The 18,727-nt window shown below is 37.0% G+C and overlaps 1 protein-coding gene across 4 annotated transcripts in view; it reads left to right on the forward strand.

Moving 5' to 3' along the window:
• Positions 1-6,040: 6,040 nt before the first annotated feature.
• Positions 6,041-18,727, forward strand: part of USP33 (ubiquitin specific peptidase 33) — a 53,857-nt gene continuing 41,170 nt past the window's right edge. For 2 of the 4 annotated variants that reach the window (XM_074376191.1, XM_074376192.1), the window contains exon 1: positions 6,041-6,273. The gene's annotated coding sequence lies outside the window, so the exon portion shown is untranslated. The remainder of the gene's footprint in view (positions 6,274-18,727) is intronic. The other 2 variants (XM_074376193.1, XM_074376194.1) reach the window with 2 other exon arrangements.

Genomic DNA, 18,727 nt, shown 5'->3' on the forward strand with positions numbered 1-18,727 from the left:
TATATGGATGAATGGATAAATGAAATTGGTATATCCATATAACGAAATAGTATTTGTCCATAAAAAGGATTGAAGTACTGATACATGTACAACATGGTTGCATCTTGAAAACATGCGAAGTAAAGAAGGCAGTCATAAAGCACTGCATATCCTATGATTCTATTTATATGAAACATCCAGAATAGGCAAATCTATAAAGTATATATCATCGTTGTCCCAGGAGGGAAGGGTTGAGGGGACATGCAGGTTATTCCTAAAAGGTGTGGGACTTCTTTAGGGGGTGGCGAAATGTTCTAAACTTAGACTGTGGTGCTGGTTGTGCAATGTGCGAATATACTAAAAATTATTCATTTGTATACTCTAAATGTGTGAATTGTATAGTATGTGAATTATATCTCAATAAGGCTGTTACCCCTCAATAAGGCTGTTATTATTGCCACTTCTTAGGTCAAAAAAATCGAGGCTTAGAGAGATTATGAAAATGTTAAAACTAGAGATCTGAAGCCAGAGAATGATCCAGAGCAGGCTCTTCCCCGCACTGCCTCTGTAGTTATCAAAATGTTGAGCTGCTCCAGTAAGAGGCATGCATTCTATTGGGAGGTATTTACATCAAAATGTAAAATACATAGTAAACCACACAAGTGTTTTTCTAGTAAAAGCTTAGGTAAATCAGTTTATTCTAAAGTTACTTTAGCATAAAGTACAATAAAATTAAAAATAAACCCCAAGGAAATAAGAATTCTTATTGTGTACATTTTGTACATTTAGAACTCATGGCATTTCAAGTCTAGAAAACCATGGGCTATTTCTAAAATGAATAAATGAAAAGGACTATATTTGCTGTTTATATACTTAAATAATGAACATTTTGAAAAGTATAAGATAATTACTTTCTCCCCAAGTTAGAAAAGACACCGTATTTCTTTCACATTTCATATCCATTCACCTTTTTCAGTAGCATATTTGTTCATTTGTCCATTTCCTACATGTGTCCTGTACTTTTTAATGCTGGAAATACTAGGATGAGTAAGAAAAATCCCTGCCTGTATTTTGATTCAGGAGACTGAAACATGAAAAAGTTATTGCAATGTATAATAATGATATTACCCTGTATAATTTATAATCAACAGAATAATATCACTAAGGAGTGTGCCACAGGAGGAAGGAAGGGCCCTCATGGCCTGATAAAGTTAAAGAAAGCTTCTACTAGGAGGTAACTCTTGAGAGATGAGAAAAAGGGTGGCGGTAGGAGGGTATAGCTCAAGTGGTAGAGCACATACTTAGCAAGCACAAGATCCTGGATCCAGTCCCCAGCACCTCCTCTAAAAATAAGTAAACAAGTAAACCTAATTACCTCTCCTCCCAAAAGAAAACTTGAAAAACAAAAAAAAGAAAGAGGGCAGCAGTTATGTATACATCAGTGGTATAGTGTATGCTTAGCATGCATGAAGTCCTGGGTTCAATCCCTGGTACTTCCATTAAAAAAAAAATAGTAAAGGAAAAGGACAAAATGGCATTCTACAAGTAGACTTCCTTAGTTTATGATGGGAGAGGCAAAAGCAAACGCTATGCCTTTCAGGAGAATGGGGTGTAGATTAGAATAGCTGGAAGGCAGGGTGCTTCATTAGGTGTAACAAAAGATGACACAGGAGGAGTGAACCTGGGTCATGCTAAAGCCAAGGAGGACTGGGATTAGGGAAGCAGGTGCCTAGAGCACACAGTTTGAAAAGATAGTCTCTGGTTCAGATAAGAAAGATCCTTAGGTATTAAACCCAGTAAGCCCATTTGGGGGGATTTTTTTTTTTTTTTTTAATTAGGAACTCTGCTCGTAGAACTGTAAGATGGCAAACTTAAGACATGAGTGGTAAAGAGATCATGAGGGAGTCCTAGGAATGTTTGAGTCCCTGATTCTAGCTGTCCTTCCCTGGATTCCATGAGCCAGTAAATCCCATTTTGCCTAAGAGCATCCCAACTGGTATGCCCTAGCTCACAGATTTGCTTCAGGTGGCTGACAGGTATGCCCAGATAATGATCCCTGCTGGAAACTTCTACAAGCATGTGGGTCTGCTGATCTCAGTGTATTATTATTTTCTGAATGATCTGATCTGATAGCTTGAAAAAAGTTTGAGAAGCATCAGCCTAAAACAGAGCTATAACTCTCAACTGGGGGAGATTTTTCCCTCCCCGGGGACATTTGTTAACATACAGAGTCATTTTTGTTTGCTGCCACTAGGAGGAGGTGCACTGGCATCTAGTGGATAAAGGCCGTGAATGCTGCTAAACATCCCACAATGCGCAGGAACCATACCCCGTAACAAAGAATTCTCCAGTCCAAGATGTCAATAGTGTCCTTCTTAGAAATTCTGAGCTAGAGTAACCCAAACCCTTACTAAGATGGAACAGATGATAACTGAGATTCTTGGCGGAGGCCCCAAAAGTCAGTGCCAAATAACTCCATACCCAAATCAAGGTACCACTATGGAGGGTGGGAAGATAGGTACTTCCGCCTCATCTCAAGCCAAGTCTGTGGGCTTCGAGAAGACTATTTGGAAAAGATGATATATGATCTCTGGCATCTTCGAGAGACAAGAATTGATAATTGAGTCACATGTAAAAGTCCTAAGTTAAGAGGGAGAGCCTGTCTCCAAGCAGAAGATGCACACGGCTGATTGGGAACAGCCCACACTTCTGTGCAGGATAAAAAGTGCTTTATGTGGATCAAGTGAGGACCTCATGTAGGAGAGCTGGACTGGGTCAGCCTGAGAGAGGCTGCCCCATAGGACTGCCTGCATGGGTGAGATGATCCCAACTAAGGGATGGATCCCTGGAAACCAGAGGACCAAGGTGTATGTCATAAGATAAACCAGAAGATTCATTGCTAAGCTAAGAGACTGGAAATAAGGTTACCCTAGTCATGCGTCTACAAAGGCACTCCACAAGAGACAGGGTTGCCTTTAGACCTCAGCTACACCCAGAGGACACTGGCACCAGGCTAAAACTATTCTAGTCAAAAAGGAGCTTTTCTAACTGTAATTGTCTTCTCCAACCCTGGAGGGGCCTCAAATGAAAAGCCAGCCAGGGAGAAGGCAGACAAAGCCAGGGGTTGAGTGGAAAGGGAATGGCAGAGAATTTGTGAACTGTATGAGTCTGGGGTTTTGACATTGCGCTACACAGGATTTTTTAATGCCAGGTAAAAAAGATCATTTACTTGTTATTAGAAAATGACTGGAGAACTTTTTAGTTACTTGAGGGACTAGAAAAGCTAAAGGCTTTGGCTAAGATTTTGTCCAAGGTATTTGTCCAAGGTATAGAGAGGGATCCTCAGATATTCAGGGACAATAATGAGAAAGAATAAAATAGGTTTCTGCTTTCCCCCTACCAAGTCCTGCTTGTTCACCAAATTAGGAACCGCAGTTTAATTTATAACTAAAAACATATTATAAAGCCTTAGTTTAAATCAGGGTTTCTCATCAGGGGCACTAATGATGTTTAGGACTCTTCTGTCATATTAATGCACAGAAATGTGGCTCTTTCTTCCTCCAGTCCTCCTCAGGGATATTGTCAAATATCCATCAGGGGGCTAATATTCACTGCCCCCATTTAAGAACCAACAAATACTTGAATCCTTCAATGCTTATGAAAACACTGAGGTGAATAGTGGTACTTTAAACAAGGAATATCCAGGTAGGGGTTAGGTGAATAAGGGATAGGAGTTGGGAGACTCTGGCCAAAGAGTATCTGACAAAGGGAACAGCGTTTGCAAAGGCTAACTCAGTTTCAAGTATGTGAGCATCGAAATGTATGTTTTGTGCTTTGTTATTTTTGCCCTACTCAGTTGCAAAAATGAGAAGGTATTTGTTTTGATATTCATTCTCTCCCCCTCCCCTCCCCCATTTGGAAAGCCTTCACTACCTGGCCTGATGCACAACTCCAGGGCCTACAGTTCACATCGTATTTGACACAAATGGCATCTCTAGAGTCCCATAACAGAATCAGTGTGATTCAGCTGGGTGTCCACACTATGGAATGTATAATCTCTCCTCTCTGAAAGGAGAGTCGATAGATTGATTTCCCAATGATAGCATCTTTCCTTACAGCCTGTTGTTGAGATACTGTATGAAGAAAAGTTTGAAGGGATAAGAATTCTAGATGAAGGGATAAAAGGATAATTGTAACTACCCATGGATTGGTAGTTACAGGGAGGGTGGGACTCCATGAAAGTTAAAAGTGGGAGAAAGAGTGCACTGTCAGAGTGTATTTGCTTCATTTATAAGGACTGATCGACAGCAAAGACTTGACCTGGTGCCCATGAGAGGCACTTGCCTGCTGTCATCTAGGCAATGAGCCACACCTGCCTTGAACAGTCACATCATTTGTCTTTCCTGTGCCCTAGGACCCCTGAAGGACAGGTAAGCCAAAGAGGATCTTGGTTACCAAGCAGGTTGGTAGGATTGAGCCACATTTGCTCAAACTCTGCAATAACAGAACATATCTCATACATTTTCAATGCAGGAGTTTCTGGAGTAATGAATATTGCCTTTTGTCTATTTAGATGTCTTATCGATTCATGGAAATACATATATACACATATTTATATATGAGCTCTTTATTAGTTATGCATATTCCAAATATCTTCTCACATTTGCTGGCTTGACTTTTCATCTCTTAATGTCATCTTTTGATGCAGAGATGAGTTTCTATAGGTGACACAATTTTTGCAGCAATATTGCTTAATAATGGAAACAGTTTCAAACCTCCTTTTTCAAAATGCTCCCTTCATTACAGAAGTTTCTTTCAAAAAGCAGTTCTCACTGGTTTTTGAAACATCACTTTTACTTTGAGGCCATAGGTTATATGTATATACTAAAAAAATTTTTTTTATAGTTAGCATATTGCTGACAGCCACTTGCTATCACAGTCAAGGTCAGAAAATTTAGAACACTTGTCCTTTTCAAATAAACCTATAAAACTCTCCTTCAAGTCAGATGGTACTTTGCTACAAGACATTAGGGAACAAATGATTTTCATGATCATTCTCTTATCTCTGTAAGAGGACTATAAATATTTTAAAACATTTAGACATTTGATTCTTTAAAAATAAAAACTAACCACATTGTTGACATCCTGTAGCATGTAAACTGCAATGTTTTGAAATATGCTGATGCTCAGTAAACCCAGGATAGGTGACCATTTGTGGTGCAAACTGAGGCCTTGGTGTCAATGTCAATTCTTACATAGGATGTTGGCAGAGGTTCATTTCTTCCATTTTTTACTATACCAAAAGAACAAGAAGCTCTCATATTTTCTATTTGTTTGTGATCAGGATTGAGCACCTTACATAACACTGTGTACATGCTCCCATTTGGGAGACCAAAAAGTTAGAAGTAAACAGACACACTGAAACTGGCAATTTTAACAATTAATTTATATTAATTTAACTTTTTATTGTTTGCATATCAATAAACTGAACTGATTTTTAACAGATCCCTAAATTAGAAGGCAGATCTCTTCCAATACTCTAGTCACTAAGTAGATACTAAGGTTTTAATAAATATTTGATTTGATCTCAATTTTGGCTTAAGGGAAAATGGGAGATTTTTATTTTTACTCTGCAGATGTGGTAAAGGAAACACAATGACTTTCACAGAATCTAGGTCCTAAGATGTTGGGAGAAGAAGGAGGAAAGGAAGGAAAAAGTGTTGAATTGAGATAAATAGTCTAATATTTCTTTGCACAGTGTCAGAAACCTGAGGCCCTTCAGTGGGGAGCCTCAAGGTAATTCTGTAATGCATCGAGACAAGAGCTGCTAATGGTCGTAGAATGACTGTGGAAGAAGGGGAGAATAGGTGTAAAAACGAAAAGTGCCCCAAATCTAAAACTACTCCGCCTGTACACGGTCCCCGTACCACTAGCTACTCTGGAAGTCCCAGCGGTGAGAGAAGGCCTGGGTCTCCGCACCTGGACCCGGCCGCCGCGGCCACGCCCCAGGGGCGGGGCGGTCTCTCCCAGCAGCCCCGCCCCTCCCCGCCCTCCCGCGACGCCCGAGACGCCTGCGGCGGCCGCGGAAACACCGGAAGGAGCGGCGGCGGCTGCGGGAAGTGGCCGGCTCGGGAGGCGGGGACCCCGCGGGCTGAGCTGCGGAGCCGTTTTCCGGCCCTCCAGACGCGACGCCGCCCCTCTCCTGGGCCAGGAGAGGAAAAGAGGAGCTTGTGGCGGTGCGGCCGCAGGCCATCGTTGGCCGCGCTGGCGGGGCCCGTGGGGAAGGCCGTGGAGGTGAGTGCGACGCTGCTGGGAGGGGCGCGGGGCCGAAGGGCGCCTTGCCTGCGGCGGGGGCGGGTCTGCGCTCTCGCTCTTTCTCTTGTCCCGCACGCCGGGGCTCTGATAGCTGTAGCGGCCTCTTTTTCTTGGGGGTGGTGGTGGGTGCGCGGGCGGATAGAAGGCCTAGGCCGTTCCAGTACTCTGCTCTGCGGGGATGAACTGGTGGCCGCTCCGGTAGGGGTCGGCGGAGGACGCAAGTCAGTCGCTGATTTGAGGAAGGGGACCCAGGGGGCGCTCCCTGGGAAGCGGGAGGTAGGAGGGGTGAGGCGAGTCCCTGAAAGGGGCTCCGCTCCTTTCCTTGGTCTCCCCATTCCGGCTTGCCATTCCCCCACGGTGGGCGCAGACGACTGAAAACCCCGCAGCGCGGTGGCTCCCGGGTTGTGGTTTCGCTTTGCGGCGCAGTTAGGGGATCGAACTCATTCTTGCATTCTCAGGCGCCCCGTTATTCATTGTTGTCAGCTGGAAAACCTAGGTGTCATCGCCGCTAGAATTGTCTTCTGACGAATATTTGATCCTGACTGTTTCTGAGGTTACCCCTTACGGTCTGTCCATCTGCAGCTTTTGTTTGAATCCATTTCCATGGTGTGTGGTTTCCCAGACCTTTCTTCTTACATATTTACCTACTACTAAACGCCCTTCATTTGAATATTTACAGTGTGCAAGTTGAGCTGTTGGTTGACTCTAGATGTTTTGCACTCAAGTATTTTTAGGGTTTACCTTCTCATATAATCAGTATTAGACCGGGAAAACTGGGCTAGAGGGGAATGTACTAGCAGGAGCATAGCCTCTAAAGTGACGCCAAATTTTACCACAAGCATCTCTAGACTTACTACTTAACAGATGTATAGAATTTTTTTAGTTTAATCAGATTGCATTTCCTTTAAGGAAAACCTGTTTCAAAAATTAATGAGGCTGTCCTAGTTCCGTTTCTGGTTTGGGCAACTGATCATCTGGAAAGGTCTGACCAAATCAGATAATAGGCTATTTGATTTGAACGTCATACAAATATTGTTTGTCTTCATGCTATTAATATAAACATGTGGAAAATTAGGAATCTTATTGAAAGACAATGCTGATTTTAAGAAAAAGTGGTAATAATAGTCACACTATGCCGAGAAGCTTTATGCTATTTAATTTACTTTGACAGAATTAAAAAAAAGGACCGTACAAAAATATTCCTAGCATAAAATATTTGACCTCCTGCTATATGCAAGAGGGAGGATCTACTTAAGATTGCTTCTTATTTTTGGTCTGGTTTATTGCCGGCTTTTACTTTTTTGTTTTTTGTGAGCTCTTTATAACCTGCCAATAAGTGAATAACAACAGTGAAGTTTAATGGCATTCGAGTGTAGTAAATAGATGATTTTAATCATTTGAAACTCAGAATTAAGGCGATAATTCTTACATTCATGTATTGGTGTTAGAATTTTCAACGACCTTTCACATATACAATCTTATTTGATCTTCATGCCAATCCTCTGAGTTAGAAAAGCCAAGAAATAAAGTCTTTTCCCATGACAGAAGCATTGCGAGATTGTGTAAGGATCAAAATTTCCCTGAAGCCTGAAATAATCTTACTGAAGTAACCTTTGATATAAATTGGAATTCAGCTAGATATTGGAGCACTGTGAACTATTACGTGTGATAGGCTGTGGACCCTTTGCAGGAGAATGAAGTACATAAGATGGCAAGAGATTTTTGGTGAGAAATGTGAAATGTCATTTCTAAAAAACAATGGAATAAGTAACAGCTTTTTTTAGTGTAGTTTTTTAAACTTTAAAAGGTAAAGTCTACATGTGATTTCAGGAGCATTTTGATAAGTAGCACAGTTCCAAAGAGTCTGATAAGTACAGTTGGTTTGTCTATAAAAAAGAGCATGCATTTTGTGCAATATAGTATATATTGTATATTGTGTATATACTATATTGTATATATATATCAAGAGAACTAATATATAAGAAAATTCATATAGCAAAATAAATATTCCTTTCAAAAGTTACTTTAGAAGGTTAAGTAGGTCAGTATCTGTGAGTCTACCAGAGAAAGCCCTTTGGAAAATAAAAGAATGGAACATGGCTTTTGCCCTCTAACAACTTGGAGTCAGGCTTGTGGTCAAGTAGGGTAGTTTTTTTACACAACTGCAATAAAATGTCTTATGAATATTATAATCGGGAATTTAGGTGAGGGAAACATTACTGGTGACTGGGTCCTGGCAGAGATGGTATTTGAGATGAGGGAACTTTGCAAGGTTTTCAGCAGGGGAATTGGAGGACATTTCTAAAATGAACAGATGATTGCGTTCTTGGAAAGCTACAAGTTACATTTGAGAAAAGATCAGTAGAACAATTTGGTGATAATAAGTTATGGTTCATATGTTAGTTAATAGGAGATGGAAAAAAGAAATTATGAAAGACTTCATTGAAAATGTTTCACTGGAAGTGATCCACATGAATGCAGAATGAGCTGTAACTGGCAAAGATTGAGACCAAGAGAACACTTGGGCAGCTTTAGGTTAAGCTAGGTCTTGATAGAGTCACTTTTGTGGTCCTTGTAGTTTCTCTGAAGTGCTGTCTTGAAAGCAGACCTTGAGATAACGTGGGTGCAGGTGAGATGCCGGGAAGCACAAGTGAGAGAGTGGACAAAGAGTCAAGGAAAGGAAAAAAGGCCAATGGATGGGCACCTAGGAGCTTAATCCTGTGGAGACTTTTGTAGAACTGTCTCCAAATTGCCCTAGCAAATGAAGGGAAGCTGAGGGGTTTTTCCACCTAACCCCAGTCCTCACTGATTGAGATTGTCCTTGAAATGCCTTGAGCACTTCCTCTTCCTGTAGCTAGAATTGGGCAAGCTCCTGATAGGCTGGAGAACTTGAGAAGCAGAGACTTGATTGAGGTGGAAAGGTGTCAGGATACTATCTGTACCACCTGCAGGGTGAGCTGAAGAGGTAGGGGGAGCCAGATGTCAACTGTGTCAGTTAATAGGCATTCTCATTAAATAATCCAGAGGTGAAATAAAAGCCTCAATTTAGGTGGAGACCTAGAAGAAAAGTGAATTGAGTGAAAGGGATGGAATAAAGAAGCAAGCAGGCGAATTTGGTAATTGAGAGAATATAGGAAGTGAGGAGGGACTGTAAAATGGTGTTGAGGTTTGAGAGTTAGATAACTTGTTATTGAGGAGAGTTGACAGAGGTCACTGACATTCGAATTGGTTACTTGAGGAAAATAAAGGAACTACAGGGTGTTGAAGAGTGTTGATAAAGTGGGTGTAGTTGACCAGTCATTCAAAATGGAAAGTAGGGTGGAGATTTGAACAGTGCTGCCACTCTCACTAGACATACAGTGTCTGGCTCATACTTTATTTTGCCTTGTTAAATTAGTCTCTATATTCCTAGGGCCTAGCACAGTCCTGAAATACGGCAATATGGTGAAAATATGAGACTGAATGTGATGTAAAGTAAGACCATTTCCTATAATTTTTAACTATTTATAAAATCCTGAGGGAGGAATTTACAGTATTATTAGTAGAGGCATTATTTAGATGAATAAATTTTGATACTTTTTTATAGTCAACAATATTCTGGTAAAGAAAAACAGACAAAATTTCTTGGAGTGGTTCTCATTTGAATATGGTGGTTACATTTATTTTTCCATGATTCTACATGTTTTACTTAAGTAGTTTTAATGATTGTCCCGTAATGTTCTGTTAATTTAATTACCTCTCCATTCTTGCTTTGAAGTGACTTGGGGTGAAAATTACCATCAACTGGTTTGAGCCTCTATTGGAACTCTATTATATTCGTTAATTCTTGTTCTCCCTCTCCGCGTCCCTGCCCCTCCCCTTAGTGTCTGTCACAGTTATTTCAACTAGATAAGACTACAGTTGACTATACTTTGCCATTGTCGGACAGATTATTTTTTCTTTATAGGAAATGCTAATTAATGTTTACACATCTCAGTGGGAGTTTATATTTAGAGTGAGCCTGCCAAATGGAAGCTGTTCTTTTGGATGATTTATTGTGGCAGTGCTACGAATAGATTCTAGATCAGATAGATTGCAGGTAGAGAAATCAGGAGATTATATAGTTCTCTTAATAGACTTAATGACACTCTCATTAATTAGACTGTTAAGGGTCTAAAGGACATGTTTTCTAGGAAGAGGGAAAATGGAAGCTTAGTACTAAATTTATTTTTCTGTGTTATGGTTTGAATGAAAATTAAGAATAATTAGGGGAGGATTTATAGGACTGTGAGATCTGTGTGAAGATTTGAAAAAAATATTTGTTTAAAGGACAAGAAACACAGTTCTTTTAGTGCAGCAGACTTCATAAATTAAACGTCTCCATGGCCTTCTGCTGTCTAAACGTCAGTGCTTTCAATTTTTCCATATAATAGTTAACATTTATTGAGTGCTTATTGTCATTCTGCTTTAAGCACTTTATGTATGTTAACATATATATGTTATGTAAACCTCCCCCCTACCCAAACTCCATGACATAGATATTTGTCATTATCTCAGCTTTATAGATGAGGGAATTTAGGCACAGAGAAGAAACTTAATTCTGGTCACAAACCTAGGACACAGTGGAGCTTGGATTTGAACTCAGGTGGCCTTGCTCCCGAAACTTTACTCTTAGCCACAGTGTTGTCTTTATCAGAAGATACAGTTTTCAGTTTAAGACTGTGTGGAAGGCATTCTTATTCTGTAGTTTTAGTATTCTTCATAAATAAAATATTCAAGATATAATCTACTTAGTTAATCAGTACAATAAGACTGGCTTTTTTTATTCTGAAATCTATCCCATTGATAAATTGAGTAATAATTGCAGTTGTTTTATGCATCTTCTAGCATCTAGAATCTAAATACCTGAAACTCTTTTTTTGGCCTTACTTTAGACAGTAGATTTGTTTAATCCCAATATAGCATATTACACCCATCCTTGTTAATTTTAGCTCACTTTTCTAAGTAAATTATTTTTCTTTAAAAACTTATTTTTATGATTTTATAGTTAGATTTCACTAGCCTGCCTTATGTGTCTTTATCCGATTTGGTTAAAAATATTGAACAGTTCTTCTAACTGCTAGTACAGACTTTCTTATGGATTCATATTAATTTTCTGTTTAATAAATTAGCTACCAGTTCTGACATAAATTTTTTCTCAGTCACTTGAACTTGATTCTTTAGATATCTTTACTTTTTGAAATAGACTAGATAGTGTAGTGTGGGCAGTTTTTCAATATTAAAAGGTTCTTAGGTTACCAACTATGTCTTGATGTATAGTGAATATTAATAACACTGGTCTCTATGCTTTTTCAGTATTAAAATTTGACTGTCTGTTAGTCTGTTATTAGGATGACGGTCAGAATTTGGGGCCTGAAACTTGGATACAGCTAAAGTATCCCACCCCCCCACCCCGCCCCCTTAAAAGTAGTATCTTCAGAAGCAGTTTTGAATCTACAGATGGGCAGTTGAGCCTCCCCAAAGCTGTACATCATGCAACATGAATGCAATTGTTTCAACCCAGAAAAATTTTCAGTTGTTATTACCATCATTATGGCTGAGGAAATTTCAAATAGTCTAGATAGGTAGATAGAGAAAAAAGTTGCCTGATAAAAGATTGCAAAGGTAAGGACAAATTGAGGTGAAATTATGGAAAGCCTTAATTTTCATGCAAAATTTGAATTGTTTTGTGCTCCCTAGTAATTCCCAACCTGTGATTCACAGGCTTTTAGAGGAGTCTCAGAGTTTTGTGGGAGCTACTTCTGTAGACTGAACAAATAGCATTTTCATATAAAACTATTATTATTACTATTTTTTTTTTTTACTGCTTTCATGTTGCCTCTTTTTTCTAATATCCTGAACCTACCTCCTGTGAACAGACTTTCAGACCAGAATGGAAACATGCATGCCTTCTTTGTTTTGGTGTACACTTTGAGAGGAAATTCAAGTAGCTAAAGGCTACTATTGTCTTATCCTCCTATATTTGAATGCCCTTCTCTCAATAAATATCAAAGGAAGGAATAAAAGAATGATCCTGTTACCATAGTGAATTAACTGAGTAAAGCTAGGTAACTAGAATTTTACAGGCCTTCTGTTTTGATGTGTTGTGTTTAATTATAGGAAATGCTAAATAGCCCTAGTACAAATTGTTAGTTTTTGTTTATATGCATTAATTCTCGTTATGTTGCTTGAATACCAGAAAATTAATAGCAGAACAGAGAGGGCTTATTTGAGTCTTTCCCTAGTCCGCCTTTCTTCTTTGCTCTGAGGACATAACCTTCAAAGCTGTATTTTTATGCTTTTACAATGGATGTTTACATCCAGATACAATGTGCTGTTTAGCATGTTTTACATTTTAATTTTAGTGGTATCACAGAGTATGTATGTATCATTCTGCCTCTTTTTTTCCCACTTAACATTATGTCCTTTAGATATATCCACGTTCATAAATTATCCATCTAGTTCATGAAGTTACACTGTCTATAGTATTCAGTCGTGAATATACTGTTTATATATCCATTCTTCTGTGGATGGGCTTAAGAATATTTTAAAATCAAAGGTGAAATTGTATGCTATCTAGAAAGCATTAAGAAGGAGAGCATTCCACTGGCAAACATTGGTATTTAGAGGACAATGTATAATTTAAATACTTTCATTATTAAGTAAACAAAACTAAGAGAATTCAATACCCGTATTTAGGGATTAAGAAAATAAAACCAAAACCAAGTAGGACGTGGGGATTAAAGATAAAACTGTAATTAATGGAATTAGAAACAACAAAACAAAAATAATGGAAAGAATAAATCCCAAAGCTGGTTCTTTACAAGGACCAATGAACTAGATAAACCTCATATAGATGGGGGAAAAATTACATAAAAATACGCAATGTTAGAAATGAGAAAGGAAACATCATAGATACCCAGCTATAGGAGAGACTAATGCAATCTTAGGCAAACCTTCTTAAGAATATTACATGCTATGGCACGATGCCAAAGTTGAAAATCAAGATAAATGGATAATTTACAGTAAAATGTGTATAAATTAGTAAAATTGACCCAAGAAGTAAAAAAAACTTGAATTGACCAATTCCCACTTAAGGATCTTTCCTTGAAAGAGGCAGCGCAGATAGTTTCACAGCTGACTTTCGTTTAATTTATGAACACCATATATATATATATATATATATTTTTTTAAACCTATGGTATAGAAGATGTAAAGCTATTGATGTTTTCTGTGAAGCGCACACACACTTTTATCCCTGATTAAAGTGCTGCCAAAAAAGGTCAGTCTCACTTATACCTAGAAATGCAGAATTTCTAAATACAATATTAGCCAGTAGAATCTAGATATGAAGCAATGGACTAATAGTACATTTTGACCCAATAGGATATATTACATCAATGCAAGGATCATAGTATCAAATCTGTTATGATAATAGATACCAACAAATGAAACAAGGAGTAAAGTAAGCCATCAGTAGCTGCTGAAAAGACATTAAATAGAGTTCATTAAGACTATTTCTAATTAATATAATATTGTAAATCAGCTATACTTCAATTAAAAAAGAGACCATTTGTAATTTTTAAAATGTGGTAAATTAAGACTACAAGACAATTGTAGCAAATAACCTAAATGGCAGAACCGTCAATAGAAGAACCATGACATGATGCTTTCAATCACCTTTATATTCAAGATTGCCTTTAGAGATTCTAATAAATGTGTTAAAACAGTAAAATTAAATAACTGGTATTAATATTAGAATATAAAAGATAAAACTATCAAATTTTCTAGAGTATTTAGAGTCTAGCCAAGGAAACTGAAAAGGAACAGTGAAGGAGGTATGTCTTACAGTTATCAAAATATTCTATATAGAATATGTAGTCTCTGAATCAGATTAATATGGTATGGGCATAGACAGAGTGGTAGAACAAAATAGAATTCAGAAATATATTATGTGTAAATTTAATAAAGGGTAAAGATAGTATTAAAATTCAGTGGGAAATGGGTAGATTATATAACAGATGGTGCTGCTACAAATGTCTGCCCATCTGGAAAAAAATGAAATTGGATTCCTGTCTTAAGATAAACTCTAGATTAAAGCCCTGTAAAAAGAAAAATTAAGGTTATTCAGCTTTAGCTCTGTAAATTAGGGTAAAGGAAGCCTTAAAGATGAGAAACTTAGAAGCTATTATGAAGTAAGGTGTGTTTGATTTTATAAAAATTAAAACCTTTAATGATAAAGCATACTGTAAGAAAGTTAATAGTATTGCCACTAAGACAGGCATAGAGACCAACGTATAGAGACCAAAAATAATATGGTCACATATGCGGTCAATTTTTTTTAAAAATCCATTTTTGGCTTTACTGAGGTATAATTGACAGAAATTGTATATATTTAAGTTGTACAGTGTGATGGTTTCATTACATACATTGTGAAGCAATCACCACAGTCAACCTAATTAGCATTACTTCACATAGTTACCTTTATTTTTGTTTTTTGTCATCCCCTCATCCCTTCCCCTCTGGCAAATACCTGTTTGTTCTCTGTGTCTATGAGTCTTTTTCTGTTTTGTTATGCTCATTTGTTTTCTTTTCAGAGTCTATATATACGTACAATCATACAGTATTTGTCTTTTTCATGCTGGCTTATTTCACTTAGCATAGACCCTCTAGGTCCATCCATGTTGTTGCAAATGGCAAGATTTCATTCTTTTTTATGGCTGAGTAATAGTCCCCCCCCACCTCTCTCTCCCTATATATATACACACACACACGCATGTGTGCACACACATGCACACACACACTCCATCTTTATCCATCCATCTGTTGATGGACATTTAGGTTGCCTCCATTATTTTTGCTATTAGTAGATAATACTGCATTGAATGTAGGGGTGCATTATATATGTTTTTGAATTAGTGTTTTTGTTTTCTTAAGAAAAATACCCAAAAATGGAACTGCTGGATCATATGACAGTTGTATTTTTAATTTTTTGAGGAATTTGCATGCTGTTTTCTATAGTGGCTGGACCAGTTTACATTCCCACCAACAGTGTATGAGGGTTTCTTTTTCTCCACATCCTCGCCAACACTTGTTGTTTTTTTGATAACAGCCATTCTTAGGTGTGAAGTGATACTTTATTGTGGTTTTGATTTATGTTTACCTGATGATTAGAGATGTTGAGCATCTTTTCATGTGTCTGCTGGCCATCTGTATATCTTCTTTGGAAAATGCCTATTCAAAATACCAATTTTTAAAATCAGATTTTTGGTTTTTGGGGGGTTTCTTTGATGTTGGGTTGTATGAGTTCTTTATATATTTTGGATGTTAACCTTTTATTGAATATATCATTTGCAAATATCTTTTCCCATTCAGTAGACTGACTTTTCATTTTGTTGATAGTTTCCTTTGCCATGCAAAAGCTTTTTAGTTTGACATACTCCCATTTGTTTATTTTTGCTTTTGTTTCCATTGCCTAAGGAGATAATAATCAAAAAAATATTGCTAAGACCAGAGTCAAAGGGCATACTCCCTGTGTTTTCTTCTTGGAATTTTATGGCTTTTAGGTCTTACACTTAAGTGTTTAATCCATTTTGATTTTATTTTTGTGTATGGTATGACAAAGTCCAGTTTGATTATTTTGCATGTGCCTGTCCAGTTTACCCAGCACCATTTATTGAAGATACTGTCATTTCCTCATTGTATGTTTTTGTCTCCTTTGTCATAGATTTGCTGACTGTTTTTGTATATATGGGTTTATTTTTTCACCTTCTCTTCTTTCCATTGACCTATGTGCCTGTTTTTGTGCCCCTGTAATACTGTTTTGATTACTGTTGCTCTGTAGTATAGTTTGAAATCAGAGTGCGTGATACCTCAAGCTTTGTTCTTTCTCAAGATTATTTTGGCTATTTGGAGTCTTTGTGCTTCCATATAAATTTTAAAATTATTTCTGTGAAAAATACCTTTAGTATTTTCATAGAGATTGCATTGAATTTGTAAATTTCCTTGGGTAATATGGTTATTCTAACAATATTCTTCCAATCTGCGAGTATGGTATAGCTTTTCATTTATTTGAGTCATCTTCAGTTGTTTTTTTTTTTTTTTTTTTTCATCATCTTATTACAGTTTTGTGAGTACAAGTCTTTTACCTCCTTGGTTAGATTTATTGTTATGTTTTTGTGCCATTGTAAATAGGATTGTCTTCTTAATTTCTCTTTCTGATAGTTTATTATTAGTGTATAGAAACACAACAGGTTTCTGTATGTTAATTTTGTATCCTGCAACATTACTGGATTAATTTATTCTAATAGTTTTTTAGTGATGTCTTTAGAAATTTTTTATATTGTGTGTATCTGTGATAGTTTTACTCCTTCTTTTCCAATTTGAATACCTTTCATTTCTTTTTCTTGTCTGATTGCTGAAGCTAGGACTTTCAATTTCTAGGTTGAGTAAAAGTAGTGAGAGTTGATATCCTTACCTTGTTGCTGATCTTAAAGGAAATACTTTCAAATTTTCACCATTGAGTGTGATGTTAGCTATGGGCTTATTATATATGGGCTTTATTATGTTGAGGTATGGCCCCTTAATACCCACTTTGTTGAGAGCTTTTATCATAAATGGATGTTGAATTTTGTCAAAGGCTTTTTTCTGCATATATTGAGATAAGTGTACTATTTTTATTCTTTGACTTGTTAATGTGATAGATCACATCGACTGAGTTGTAGATATTGAACCATCCTTGCATTCCTGGGATAACACCTATTTGATCATGGTGTATGATCCATTTAATGTATTGTTGAATTCGGTTTGCTAAAAATTTTGTTGAGATTTTTGTGTCTGTTTCGCATCAGTGATATGAGCCTGTAAAATTGTCTTTTTTTGTGGTTTCTTTATATGATTTTGGTATGGGTGATGCTGGCCTTGTAGAATGAATTTCTAAGGATTCCTTCCTCTTCAATTTTTTGGAATAGTTTGAGAAGGATAGATATTAACTCTTTTCTAAATTTGGTAGAATTCTTCTGTGAAGCCTGGACTTCTTTAGGGGGGAAGCTTTTTGTTTTTCTTTTTCTTTTAATTACTGATTCAGTTTCATTACTGGTAATCAACAAGTTCATATTTTTTATTTCTTCCTGATTCAATCTTGGGAGAGTGTAGGTTTCTAGGAATATATCCATTTCATCTAGGTTGTCCAATTTATTGGTGTATAACTGTTTGCATTAATTTCCTCTGATCCACTGAATTCTGTAGTGTCAGTTATAGCTTCTCCTTTTTCATTTCTCATATTTATTTGGGTACTCTCTTTTTCTTGATGAGTCTGGCTAAAGGTTTATCAATTTTGTCTGTCTTTTCAAAGAACTAGTTCTAAGTTTCATTAATCTTTTCATTGTTTAGTTTCTGTTTCATTTATTTCTGCCCTGATGTTTATGATTTTTCCCTTCTACTAACTGGATTTTGCCTGTTCTTATTCTAGTTCCTTTGGATGTAAGCTTAGGTTGTTTATTTGAGTTTTTTTTTTTCTTTCCTGTGGTACACTTATATCACTGTAAGTTACCTTTTAGAACTGCTTTCACTGCATCCCACAGATTTTGGATTGTTATGGTTCCATTTTAATTTGTGTCCAGGTATTTTTTTATTTCTTCTTAGATTTCTTCAGTAACTCATTGATTGCTTAGTAATATATTGCTTAGCCTCCTCGTGTTTGTGTTTTTTTTACTTTTTTCTTGTAGTTGATTTCTCATCTCAAACCGTTGTGGCTGGAAAAGATGCTTGATATGATTTGAGTTTTCTTAAATTTATTGAGATTTGTTTTGTGGCCTAGCATGTGATCTATCCTGGAGAATATTCCATGTACACTTGAAAAGAATATGTATTCTGCTTTTGGATGGAATATTCTATGTATATTTATTAAGTCCATCTGGTCTAAGGTATTCATTGAAGGCCATTTCTCCCTTATTGATACTCTGTCTGGGTGATCTGTCCATTGACATTAGTAGGATGTTTATAAAGTCCCCTACTATTATTGTGTTAATGTCAGTTTCTTTTTTATGTTTATTAATATTTGCTTTATGTGTGTATGTTTTCCTATGTTGTGTGTGTGTATATTTAAAATTGTTGTATTTTCTTTGTGGATTAATCACTTTATCATTATGTAATGTCCTTTTTTGTCTCTTGTTACAGTTTTTGTTTTAAAGTGTGTTTTGTCTGATATGAGTATTACTCCAGGTTTTTTTTTTTTTTTCATTTCCATTTGTATAGAATACCTTTTTCCATCTCCTCACTTTTCATCTGTCTTTTTAGATCTGAAGTGAATCTGTTGTAGGCTGCATATATATGGGTCTTATTTTTGTATCCATTCAGCTACTCTGTGTCTTTTGATTGGAGCATTTAGTCCATTTACATTTAAAGTAGTTATTGC

Source organism: Camelus bactrianus, chromosome 13 (genome assembly GCF_048773025.1).
Source record: "Camelus bactrianus isolate YW-2024 breed Bactrian camel chromosome 13, ASM4877302v1, whole genome shotgun sequence".
NCBI classification, from domain to species: Eukaryota; Metazoa; Chordata; class Mammalia; order Artiodactyla; family Camelidae; genus Camelus; species Camelus bactrianus.